Consider the following 10,130-nt stretch of genomic DNA (forward strand, 5'->3'; position numbering starts at 1 on the left):
TTGATGATTACAACTTCGTAGTAGAGGCTAAAGTCTGGGATTGTGATACCTCCTGCTTTGGTTTTGTTTTTCAACATTACTTTGGCTATCGGGGGTCTTTTGTGGTTCCATACAAATTTTAGGATTTTTTGTTCTAGCTTTGAGAATGCTAGTGCAATTTTGATTGGGATTGCATTGAATGTGTGGATTTCTTTGGGTAGTATTGACATTCTGACAATATTCTTCCAATCCATGAGCATGGAATGTTTTTCCATTTCTTTATGCCTTCTACAATTTCCTTCATAAGCTTTCTATAGTTTTCAGCATACTGATCTTTTACATCATTGGTTAGGTTTATTCCTAGGTATTTTATGGTTCTTGGTGAATGTTTATTTATTTTTGAGAGACAGAGTGAGAGCAGGGGAGGGGCAGAGGTAGAGGGAGACACAGAATCCAAAGCAGGCTCCAGGTTCTGAGCTGTCAGCACAGAACGCCACACGGGGCTGAAACTCAGGAATAGTGAGATCATGACCTGAGCCGAAGTCAGATGCTTAACCTACTGAGCCACCCAGTCACCTCTCTTCCTGTACATTTTCAAGATGTTTTCTTGGGTTGGTTTGCTCCTCTGTCTCCGATTTTGGCCTGAAACAGCTAGGCCATAATCAGATGATCAAAGCCCCCGGTGTAAGATGATTGCTTTGATTTGCTGTTTGCTTCAAAATCCGGATTACCAGCCTTTCTAATGAAGCCACTGTGAGCACAGGATTTAAAAACTCCCAGGTATCAGCGCCCTGACAGTCATTAGTCCTTCCCCATCTGTCTCAAGACCCCCTTTCTCTAAAAAAAATTTTATACACCCTCTTTACTGTCCTGAAACTCATAAATAATATAAGCAATCCATATACATGATTTTAAAAAATCATCCTCATACCCTTATTATATAGGAGCAATTAAAAGAAAGTAATTTATTAGAAATAATACATACTTTAATATAGGCATGTTTGGGTACAATCCAACTAGAGACATCAGGAAGAAGTCAGAGCCTATACCAGCCATGAAATCATATATATGATTCAGTGTATATGCCTGTGTAAGCTGTACATGGATGCAAGAGTGTTGTATTGGTGATGCAGACACCATTAGTAGTGTCAGTTTTCCAGAATGAGTCCCAAAACAGTTTAAACAACTCTTGATTAAAGTAATAGTAATAATAATAAAGTAACCCAACAAATCCTACCCTAAGTACATGTTCAAGAGAAATAGAAACACATGTCCATGCAAAGACTTGTACAGGAATGTTCACAGCAGCATTATTCACAAAACAGAACAGGGGAACAGTCCAAATGTCCATCAGTTGGTGATGGACTGAAAAGAAATGTGCAGTACACTTCAGTGGAATACTATTCAGCAATAACAAGCAGCAAACTAATGATCCATGGCACAATACACATGAACCTCTAAAAACATTATGCTAAGTTAAAAAAGAGAAATACAAAAGACTACATATTGTATGGTTCTACTTATGTAACATTTCTAGGAAAAACAACTCGATTGAGACAGTAAGCAGATCAGTGGTTGCCTAGGTTTGGGGTGGGAGTGGGAATTGACTGCAAACAGGTGCAAGGGATGGAAATGTTCTGAGTCTGCATTATGGTGATGTTTGCACGACTTACCAAGCTTACCAGCACCACTGAACTGATTAAACACTTAACTGATAATGCTTTAAAAATGAGTGAATTTTATAGTATGTAAATCACAACTCAATACAACAATTTTAAGATGTACTCTACCCTCGATTTATATGATAATTCCATTTTTCAAAAACTTGATGTATACCAGTTGTGCCAAAAATGAATTGTGTTCATATTTAAAGCAGAGCTAGATTTCAGCATCAGGTAATTATGAGCAAATTTTTCCTGCACATGAGTGTCCAGTAGGACATGGGACAGATGTGAGGGACAGTTCACTGTGAGGGACTATCCTACATGTAATAGATTGTCTACCATTCCTGTCTCCTGCCCACTGAATTCCAGAAACAGCCTCTAATCACAGTGACACTGAAAATGTCCCTATAGAAATACAAATCGCCCCCTAGGAAGTGGTTTCATCCCCACCAACGATTCCTGATGTAGCCCATCATCACATGGGGAAACTAAAGCCGAGTGAGGGGCGAAGACTTGCCCAGGGTCATAGAATGAGTTAGTGCTTAGTGGCATTCGACCCAGACATTCTAAACCACACTTCAGAGCTCTCTGGCCTATATCGGATCTTATCAGCCTTGTTTTTCTTTCCCTCCAGACTGCTCCATCCTTTGGTACCTAGCGTGTAAAAAGCTCAGCCTCATTCAGAGTTATGGAAGAGGCAGATAGGGGTCCAGAGATTGTCAGTATTATACTAGCACAGGAAATTCACCTTCAGGGAGCTGTAATGGGGGCAGCTGGTTCTGAGAGTCCCAAACGTGAAGCTTCAGCCAGTTTATGAGCCCAGGAATGTCAAATATCCACCATACAGGCTGCAGTTCCAACCTTTCCTCCTATGGCAAACATGACTAATTGATTATGGCACGCCTGCCTTCTGAGGCTGGATACGGACTCTGCCTCTTTCTCAAGGCAGCCATTATTAATTAACTGAAATTTTCAGAAGAGGCAAATAGTTATTGTCCTAGAAGGGCTGGGCCCAAAGAAAGGAAATGGGCTGGATGCAGGTATGAGACAAAGAGCCACCCTATACTCCGGGAGGAGGAGAACGCTTCTGGGTGTAGTAAAGAAAGGAACAGACCAAAATGAAAGACTAGACAAGGACACTGGAAACAACATTTCAGGCTTTGGTTCAGACAGAGTCCTCAGAGAGCACATGCTCAGTAACTGTGTGATGAATGACCACTGAGAGAATAGGAACTGTCTGTCCTGGTTGTAGAGTAATCTCTTGGTCAGAGCCCAAGTAGGTAGACGTGCGCTGCTCCCCAAAGTGAGGCTGAAATCCAAAGGTCTCTGAAGCTGAGCTCATAGCCTAGGCTCCCTGGAGAGTCCTTGTTTTATATTTGAACAGACTCATCCTGAACCCAAGGAGTTCTCCAGCACAGAGAGATGTGATCACAGGAACAGGTTTCTCTTAGAGGGAACCAGAGACCCATGCAGTGTCTAAGATTTGGGGAATAGAGTCTAGTACCTGAGCTTTGGAGTCAGATAGACATGGGTTTAGATTCCAGAGCTGCCAGTTACTAGCTTTGTGATCTTGAGCAAGTTGCTTAACTTCTCAGAAGTCATTTTTCTCATCTCTCCATGGGATCTAATTCACAGAGTACTGCGAGGATCAAATGAATGGACATTCATCTTGCTCTTACATTTATCTCTATGCCCATTTGAAAGTAGCCATTGCCATTTAGTAAGGATGGCCTGCATCCCAAGCTTCAGGGATAGGCCATGACTGATCTAATCACACAGGACCATCCCAGCCCTGTTGCTCCACTGATGGTTCAGGGATGAGTTACTTAGGCTATGCCAATCAACATGTGGTTTTCTCCTAGTTAGTTCAGTCTGGTTTTGTTGGAATAAAGTTTAGAAATGGTGTGTGGTAGTAGGAAAAGGGCTGACTCTGTCTCTTTCTCTTTGTCTCTCTGTTTTCTCTGTCACTCTTTTTCTTTCTTTTCTCCTCCTGGATATGAATGAGGCATTATGTGGCCTCAGTTTCTACCAGAAGCTATTTTGCATCCATGAATAAAGTCTGGCCTGTGGAAAGTCAACATATGGAATAGGGCAGAGCTAAACCACAGAGAAACCGAGCCAGACCCCTGATCAAACCTCACGTGACTCAATCTGAACTGTCCCTGGACTTTTAAAGCAAAATATGGATTGGGCTTCCTGTTACTTAAAATGTAAAGGGTTAGCACACTTAAGTGCTCAATAAATGCTAGTAACCAAAACCATTTGTATTTTGATCAAAATAATTACCAATTAAAGCCCCCAACAGGGCTTGACAGTTTCATCCCGAGATACAGCACAAGTTCCCAATGGTATTCATTTATGCCACAAACTTATCAAACAAATTCATCAACAAATGATGATCCAGTTCCTACTGTGTGACGAGCCTCGTGCTAGTTGCAGTTACGGTGGTGAGCCAGACACACTTGGTGCTGCCAAACGCACAGCCCCATTGGCCTGGGAAGCCCCACCCCGTCGCCACCCCTCGGAGAGGTCTCCTTGCTGAGCTGAAAGGGTGACCTGAACACTCACAAAAGTGTGCATACTTGAAAGGAAAACCTTGGAAAGTGATTATACATGTGGAATCTCTGTGTGAAATTCAAATGGTTTTTAGTGTGGGGAAGGCAGGATTCACTCTTCTTTATTTTTAATTTTGTTTCAATGCTTATTTATTTTGAGAGAGAGAGAGAGAGAGAGAGAGAGAGAGAGAGAGAGAGAGAATCCCAAGCAGGCTCCATGCTGTCAGTGCAGAGACCAGTCTGAGGCTGGTCTCACAAACTGTGAGATCATGACCTGAGCTCAAATCAAGAATTGGATGCTTAACCGACTGAGCCACCCAGGCGCCCCCACTCTTAGTTCTTCCTGCCCCCACATACTGCAATTCAGCCAGGTATACCCTCCTCCCCTTCCTCTCCCTCTTCACCTTCATCTGCCTTCAAGACTTCAACAGAAACTCTAGAAGAGGCTCCCTGGCTGAAGCGGCTCACTGTTCTCCTCTTGGAACCTCACATCTGTTTCCTTTGCATCTCACACTTCTCTGAGCCCTTAGTCACCCTGGGTCTCCTGGCTTCCAGCTGCCCATTCTTCCAGCTGTCACCTTGCCCTGCCCTCCAGGCTCTGGCCTCTTTTAGTTTATACTTAACCTGTGATTTCCAGCCCACTGCTCTGCCCCAAGGGCTCACTTTTAACCTGCCCAGATTCCCACTTGCCCACTGGTGGCTTCTAGGGGTTCTGAAGATAATTCCATGGTGCCTAGATTGCTAACTTCTATTGTAGCTCCTGGCCACCAGCCTAGACTTGCCTGGTACCTAAATAAATTCCTACCTTTAACATAATGGGGACAGTGCCTTGTCCTGACTCAAAAACTACATTGCGGAAAAGAAAAAAAAATGCTACAATGCTGTCCCATTTCCCCCAGCCTTGCTTTTTCTTTTGTTATATACACTTAAAGCAAACAAGTAGCACATGTTTAAGGGGGAAAACTCACATGATAGCATTTGATAAAGTAAAAAGTGAAAGCCTTCCATCTGCTTTCCCTCAGTCCCTCTCCCCAGAGGCAGCCGTGCTACCATTTGGCTGTGTAGCTCTGACCCAAGGTAGTCGTGGGCTCTAGAGGCAGGTCACCTGGATTCAGATCCCAGCTCTACCACTTATTAGCTATAGATGTTGAACCATCTAGCTTACTTCCTTGAGCCTGGGTATACTTACGTGTAAAACTAGGGTAATAACAGGACCTCCTCTTGAGGTTACCCAGGGTGAGGGTGGGGGAACTGAAAATAAAAAAAGCAGTAAAACACATAGAATAGTGATTGACATATGGTTAAATGCTTCATAAATGTAAGTTATTATCTACCTCATTTTTAGTAACAGCCATGTAGGGTTCCATAGTTGAATGTCTTTTATTATAAGCCCATGCAGTTTATAGAGTCACTGACCAGTTACTCCAGACTCATGCTCCAATGCTGAGAATGTGTATTTGGAGTTGGGCATGCTTGGAAAACCCAGAATATATGGTTTTGGTTTTCTTGTTTGGAACCCAGTGACATTGTTCATCCAAGCTTCCAGGTGTTCACATCCTGGCTAGAAGGTATGGTAAGAGACCATATTTAGCAAAGGTCACTTCTGCTTTCTTCTAAACATGTCTTTCCTCCCAAGGTCTGTGTCCTGGGTAGCCAGCACCCTGGATGGCGAGCTCTGCTCTGAGCTGAGCTTACTACCAATTAGAATTAGAACAGTTTTTCTCTCTGCTCTTCAACATGCTGGGCAGGCAACACCCTGGCTTCCTAGCAGGTTAAAGCAATCACAAGGTATCTTTGAATAGTTCTTTCCTGGAGAAAAAGAAAGGGGAGAAGCAACAGACCAGATGGATCCAAATTGAACACACTTTTCTCGACACTTAATTTCCCTTACACGGAGCACAAGAGTCATTTGGCGGCCTTTTGGGAATACTTCCCAAGCAATGCCTGGAGTTTTAACCATTTGACAGCCGTTAACCATATTGAACCTCACAGGGCTTAGCTCCCCACCCGCCACTGAGGAGCATGATCAGAAACTACCATTTACCCTGAGAAAACGTCCTGTTAGTGGCACCAACCAATCTTCCCCAATACAAGCAGACCACAAACAGTGCTGACATCCATGCTCAGCAGAACCTTGATGCAGGGGAGAACAAGAAGGATCCGGGATAGCCCCTCAGAAGCACATTTTTCACCTTCCCCAATTAAGATGTCCATGCCTCTGTTGTCCCCTTTTGTCTGTGGTGCTATCCCATGGTCGTGGGATTCACAGTCATTGTTTCTTTTTCACCTCTCATACCCAGTCAGCCAGCTGGCCGAGTCTACTCAATGATGCGTCTTACATCCATCCCTAGCTTTTGCAGCTCTGCCATCTATTTTCTCGTTCAACAAAGCCTATTGGAACTACCAGAGGCTTTGTTAATACTAAGCTGAGAGAACAAATCTTAGCAATGCTCCTTATTAATTGTGTGACCTCCAGCAAGTCCCTTCACCTCACTGAGTCTTGGTGGTCTCATCTGTTAAAGGGGAAACCAATGCCTAATGCAGTGTGTTATTGTACAGATTAAATGAGAGCTGCATCACAAGTGCTAATATCCACTAGGTCTCAGTATATATCTCTTGGACAGATGAAGAAGTGAATGGAGACTTGCAGTTGAATGTGATGGAATTGACTTGAATGTCTACTTTTATTTCTTTCCAAAACCATAATAAAATGGAGATAAAGGGATAAAGAGAAGTGTAGCCTTACAGGAACCCATAGAACAAAAACAGCATAGCCTTGACTTGTGATCCCTAAATACACAGGAAATAAATGAGGAAATTTCAACGTGACACCTGTGTATCAGTTAGTACTTGCATAACAAACCACAACAAAACTAATGGCTTAGTACAAAAATCATTTTATTTGTTCACAAGTGTGTAAGTCTGTGGTTTGGGCTGGGCTGAGGTGGGTGGCTGATATGAACTGATTTCACTTTTTTGCAGTCAGCTGGTAGCTGGTGTGACTGAGGGCTGGGATCTGCTGGGATGGTTAACTTCTCCCTCCCTATTGTCTTTCACTTTGCAGGAGGCTGGCTTTTGCTTCTTCACCCTGTGGTCTTGGGGTTCCTAGCAATCAGAGAATAATACCCAGTTCTCAAGCTTCTGCTTGACTCATATTTGCTAATATCTCATTGGCAAATCACAGATTCAGTGTGGGAGGGGGCTACAAAAAGTCACAGATACCTTGATTCATTGGGGGACATTATTGCACAACCTCTGAAGCATATCCCCCATCTTTCTCAGTTAAGACGATCATGTCTTTGTTGCCTCTCGATAGAGATACTCTCCAATGGTACTGACAGAGTCAAAGGTAGATTGAAAGAGATAAAAGCAGGTGGGCAAACGAGATCGACTTAGCAGACCAGAGAAAATGGAAAGCAAAGCCTAACGTGGGGGACACCAAGAAGGTAACTAGTTCCTGCTATAGATTCCCAGAGATTCAGAAATTGAAGGCACCAAGTACATCTGGAATTCAGAGCTCAGGTGGGGCTACCAACAGAAGAACGGGCTGAAAGTCTGTGTAAGAGGAACTATTGTGACTCACTGTGTCTTTGGCCCTGCCCCACACAATCAAGTGAATACCTGTCCATATCCCAGAGTTAAGATGTACCCTGGGAGAGGTGAAACCAGAAGGATTCATATCTTGGAATACGAGGCACTGCTGAAGGTAGGGGCACCTTATTAAACTACAGGAGGATTACTCAGTTGACAGTAAAATAGCAATATTAAGAAAATTAGATGATGCCACAAGTGATTAATAGAAATACCATAGAGAAAAAATAAGTGAAGTAGTTATCAAAGACTTCAATAAATTTCCTTAAAGTTTCTCAGAACTTAAGGAACTGAGTTTCTAAATTGAAAAGGCCCACTAAGCACTTTGCAAAATGAAATTTAAAGGGAAAAAAATAGAACTAAGGCAAATCACTATGAAAGTTCAGGATATTGGGAATAGAGAAAATCCTAACAAACAATCAACAGTGAAACATGGTAGTGAAATACACATGGCATCAGACTTAGTGGCCACAGTAGATGCTAGAAGATAATGGAGAGATGCTTTCAAAATACTGTAAGGATATACTCAAACTGTAATTGTGATGGTAGGTTGATGATATTTTAGACATTAAAGACCTAAAGAAAATTATCTTACACGCATCTTTTTTAGGAAGTTGCAACAAATAAGGAAGACATAAAAAACAGAAAACAGGACCTGCCCATTATTAGCATATTGTCTCACAACTGCAAACTCATATTTCTAATACTCTGCTACATGATGCTGAGGTCCAGACTCTGAAAATCCCTTCTGCCTTGGCCAGCTGGCTCCCTGTTAAGTTGTGCTAATGTGGAAGGGGCTTGCTAGAAGGAAACTGGAGGGCTGGAGAAGGAAGAAGGGACTTGCTTCTTCCTGTTTGCTTCCTGTCTCCTTGCAGTTCCTGAGAGGATCACACTGGCCACTTCTTCACCCTGGCAGAAGAACCTTTTTCTTCAACAACAGCTAAATCCAGTCTTCCCAACACTTGTAGAATCTACAGTGCCCTCAGAGATACCAGCACCAGCTAAGCCACGACCTTCACCCCCACCCCTCTCAACCCCATCTTCCTGCGTATGCAGTTAAAATCACTGCTATGGTTTCAGAAACCTGATGGTAGTGAGAGGAGACCCCAGCACAATGGCTATGCATCAGACTGCTGAGTTGCTTCAGTTGATAGCCCCAGTTTGTGACCTTCCCATATCTGTGCTCTTTGCAGACTGACTTTCAGAATCTTTCACTGAAACTTGGAATCTGTTCTACCCCTTGATTCTAGACTGCCATTGTGACTTGTTTGGCCAGTAAAATGTGATGGAAGTCATACCAAACCAGTTCTAATCCTAGCCTCAAGAGGTCTTGGTTAATTACTTCCTCTGTCTATGCAGCCCTTGTCTCCACCATGCAATCTGGGCTAACCCACTGGAGGATAAGAGATCATGGGGCATACCATCCTATAGCCAGCTACTCCACCCGTAGCCCCATAAGCAGAGCTGCAGTTAACTGCAGATGCCTAAGGAAGTCCAGCTGAGCCTAGGAGGACCAGTGTGCAGAGCTCAGCCCAATTCACCAACCTGCAGAATTGAGCTGAATAATTGTTGTCTTTAACCACCACATTTTAAAGCAATTTGTGGTGCAGAAATAGCTAATTGGTGCACAGGCTTAGTTAGAGAGCAGCCAGTCCACATTGGAATAGGAGGACTGAAGGCTCACCAATGGATGTATTCAAGAAACAAAATGATATCATTAGATAAGCTAATATGTTTGAATATATTAAAACAATATTTACATTTCTAGGGGAGAGTTACATAATGATTTACTTTTAGATCATAGAAAGCTACGCAATTTATAATTTAAAAAGTTGTAAAGGAAAGAAAATGCATCATAATGTTCAACATGTCTCTCCTATGAATAATATTCACACAACCATAATAAACGCTGAATATTGTTTTAACCCCAAGTTATGATACAGTGATATTGGGATATCATTGTGAAGCTTGGGGGCTGGATGTGACTTGTGCACGTGTGTGACGGAAGATGGAGAGGTAAAACAGGGAGAAATCTAAATCCTGTCTTCAATAATTGGAAGTCAAGAAATAGTATGATTATGTTGAAATCATAGAGATAGATTTCAGAAGAGACAACTAAATTAAGTAGGTGCCTCCATGGAGTAACAATGTTAATGGGGTGAGTTGGGATTCTTACTGTAAGCCTTGAGGAACTATTTAATATGAGTGTCTGTGTGTGTGTGTGTGTGTGTGTGTGTGTGTGTGTGTGTAAAATAAATTTCAAATTTACAAAACTGAATTACCTTTGTGGATTTCTGTCTGTAGTAATTGCCAACTCACTATTGTGAACTTGAATCCCAAG

The sequence above is a fragment of the Prionailurus viverrinus genome, chromosome D1, assembly GCF_022837055.1.
Source record: "Prionailurus viverrinus isolate Anna chromosome D1, UM_Priviv_1.0, whole genome shotgun sequence".
Taxonomy (NCBI): Eukaryota; Metazoa; Chordata; class Mammalia; order Carnivora; family Felidae; genus Prionailurus; species Prionailurus viverrinus.